The sequence below is a fragment of the Vigna unguiculata genome, chromosome 9 (assembly GCF_037176805.1).
Source record: "Vigna unguiculata cultivar grain cowpea cultivar isolate G323 ecotype 2 chromosome 9, ASM3717680v1, whole genome shotgun sequence".
Taxonomy (NCBI): Eukaryota; Viridiplantae; Streptophyta; class Magnoliopsida; order Fabales; family Fabaceae; genus Vigna; species Vigna unguiculata.
In genome coordinates this window covers 1895001-1898797 of record NC_140800.1, presented here as the reverse complement: position 1 = coordinate 1898797, position 3797 = coordinate 1895001, and the positions used below count along the sequence as shown (strand labels likewise).

Sequence of the window (3797 nt, the reverse complement as noted above, 5' to 3'; positions counted from 1 at the left end):
AAAAAATAATTCAATATATGTTACCGACAAAATTTTTTAAAAGCCAAACATCTTTTGAAGAATGGTATTCATGCATCTAATTGTTGTTTTTGTTGGGTAATAAGAAAATCATAAAATCAAGAAAACAATTTTATTATAACAAAGGGTTCTACACATAGAGAATTCGTCTCAACACAACATACTCCAAAAGAGTAAAATGTGTCTCAATATATAGACCTAGAGGATAACAGAAGATCCTAATTAACTAGCTAAAACAAAAACATTCTCTATAAGACTACAAGGTAGACTATGGACTACACTACTATAAGTTATTTAAATCTTCTATGTTCTTATTCTTGAAATGAAGAGGGGAAAAATTGATGCCAAGACCAATTCAAGCAACCAGCTAGCCATCTTATTCAGTACCAAGACAAAGCAGACGTTTAAATTTGTGTTCGCCATTTTAATTTTGTTGCAGCATCTTCAGTTTTCACGTTCATCACCAGTGGTAGGAATACCATGAACTGGCACACAAAAAATATCTACAATGACAGATCCAAGGCTTTGGTTTTCAAAGGCTTTGAACGAATCTGCAAATGCACACACACTCTGAATGAAAGTGAAGTAAAGCGCCATCAACGAACCAATTGTTGAGACTCCCACCACCCAGCTGGTTAAATAGTGATGCACTAAGGAGGCTCTGTTTCTAGCATAGAAGGAAGCAAAGTACTTATTTGCTTCATTGACCACTTTGTATAAGTATGACTTATGTTTGTCAAGAACAATTTCTTTGGTGATGTTGTTGATTAGTTCAGAGACAGTGTTATCATTGCCAAGAGAATGGTGAAGCACCCCTTTGTAATGAAGAAGAGAGACATCACGAGCAGAGTTGATGAGTCCGTTGAAGAAAAACAAGTAGGTTGTGACATCAGGGTTGCAATCCTTGTGACAGTTCTCAAAAGCAACTATGTTACGAAACACAGTGCCTCTGTGATCATTGATGTACAAAGGAGGAATAGTGAGTTGTCTTGTTAGAAAACCCCATTTTTTCCCAAAGCTTATGTTAAGCAACTGCTTACTCTCATCTACTTTGATCTTCACACCAGCCTCTATGAGCTCCGTTACAGAATGAATCATGTGAGGTTGAAAGTTTTTTGGTTTTTCTCCCTCCAGATCTGGCCTAATGGCTGATCTAAGAAGATCGAGGAAGTGAAGTCCTCTTAACTCACCAGCTTTCTTAGTATCCAGTGCATAATCGGAATCCACCTGCAGCAAAGGATAAAAGAATCGAAGAGCAAGATCTTTGAGACAGTTATTTGGTCTTGAAGAAGCAGAAACAACACTAGTTAACTCGAACAACTCGCTCAAAACAAACATGGGAAGCTGGTTTTCAAGCATTATCATCTCGCGACGGATGATGGGCAACATCCATGGGCTGAGACAAGGAGTGACATTTTGGAAATCACACGCTGATAGATCCCTCAAGAGCTGAACGATGAAAGAGCCATCAACTAGCACCATTTGTAGGAACTCATCGCTGCTCAATTTGATGTCTTCGTTGTAAAATCTTCGAACTCTGGTTTCTTGTTCCTCAAGGAACTTAAAAGCCTGGTCTAGTTTGGGTTGATTAGCATGATTGTTGAAGAGGCGGCGATAGAATGTTCTCTTGAGAAGCTCCATGTCTCTCAAGTGGGGTGCTCCATGGTGATAGGGACCGATGGAGATGTTGTTGGGTTCATAGGCTTTGGGTTCGACCTGACGTAAGCTAGATGGGACACGGTATATGCAAACTGGGTGGTGACTTTCTTCTTGCTTTCCACGGTTTCCATTTTCTAACTCTTTCTTCATAACATCTCTCCAATTTGAGCTCATTCTGTTGGCAGTTCCGTGAAATTTTCTTGTGTTGAATCTGTGATAAACCAATGTGATGAGTTTTGCAAATGCCATTTTATCGTAGAAAAATGAGAAGCAAATTTTAAGCTCCAATAAGAATATAGAGCAGAGCAAACTCAAAGTAAAAGGAAATGAAAACGTGAATGAAGGTCCTATGGCCGTGAAGAACAGGCATAGAGAAAAACAGTGACAGATAGAGCAGAACACGGAAAACTGTGAGGGTATGTAAGACAAATATAAGGAAGGAAATTCGAAAGGGAACGACATTGTTATTAAGATTCAGGTTGTGGTTGTTTACAGTTTCTAAAAACAATTTTCCGCTTTTTAAAAATAAAGATATAAACTTATTTCGTAAAATCTGTTTCCTAAACTGTTCTACTGCTACACGTTTTTGTTTCCCTTTTCCGTTTGTGTTGAAATCTAAAATAGGAGAACATTTTTTCGTTAATCACATTATTGCAAATAAGCTAAATCAATGTTGTTGGGAGAGCTTAATGTAGTTCAAAGTGCGTTACAAGGAGAGTGTTTTTTGTTTATAATAGGGTGAAAAGTAGGTTTAGGAGCAATATGGAAACGGTGATCTAAACCTAAGCTATCACAAATTCTTTTTTCCCCTGCATGTACTAGTTAAGCATAAAAAACATATTTTATTAACATATTTAATGTAAATAAAATCCAAAATTTTTACATTTCGTAAAATCTACCATACATTAATACAATACATATGTATTAGATACTGTACATGTCCCATCTGACATGTCCCGTACGTTTATTTTAAAAATAATAAGATACGATATATGATATATTCATATTGAAAAAGTATAATAATTCTTTCAAACATAAAAAATATATAATTGTTATTATGTGAATCCAAATTAAAATTATAAATATCAAGATTATCGATTTAAACAATTATAAACTACTGTCATCATAAAGATACTAATATTCTATAAATTAAATACTTTATTGATAAAATCAATAACCTAGATTGAAGTATCGATCCATTGCATTATATGGTAGCCTATGACCATTAAAACCTCCATCTAGCTTATATAATTAAAAAATTAAAAAACCTTTATATGTAAATATTTAATTTAATGATATAAATTTATTAGAAATTATTATATACATTATAAAAAACTGCAAATTAGTTTTCAAAACAATAATACCGACAAAACGTGATGTTATTAGAAGCAACGCTAATCTAAGACGCAAAATGTGTTTTTTTTAAGTTATCAAATATAAAATTTATTTTTATTTTAATTTGTACTATGTGTAAGTTGGTTATTAAGTTGATAACCAGCATAAGTAAATGAAAAATTAGTTGTCAAATAATAGCGTTTACTTTAAAGACACTAATAAAATAGATTTAGTCAATTCTAAAATAATACTAACTATTTTAGGAAAAAAAATAAGAAGTAAAAATATTTATATTAATGTGAGTTAATCAATATTTTAAAATAAATAATACTAGAGTCAAATTTTAATTAAAAATTAATTTTAAATAAAAAAATATCAGTGTGGATTTTTAATCAAAAATTAATTTTAAATTTAGTAATGAATTAGTGTCGGTTTGGCTAACCCTAGTTATTTGAGATTAATGAATCAATGTTTATGGTCTTAGAATATCTTACATGTTGGAGGTAAATACAGTATTGGTTAGATCTAAGTGGCTAAGTATTTGGACAACATTATGCTTTGTGTTCTATATATAGATCCCGAACTCCTCTTTATTCCATTTTCTGATATAGTTTTTAGACGCCTCTCATCTTCTCCTTACGATCGACAACAAAATCCTTTCCTTTTGTTGTTGTTTTAACTGTTAAAAAATCTCTGAACTACCTTTTACCTTTTAGATTGTGATACTGTGAGAAGTAAGAAAACGAAAGAAGTGCAAAGAGAAAGAAGATTAGGATATATAGAAG

General features: G+C 32.7%; 1 pseudogene; it reads right to left on the bottom strand.

Moving 5' to 3' along the window:
* Positions 1-422: 422 nt before the first annotated feature.
* On the bottom strand, positions 423-1926 carry LOC114162624 (UPF0481 protein At3g47200-like; annotated as a pseudogene).
* Positions 1927-3797: the final 1871 nt, after the last annotated feature.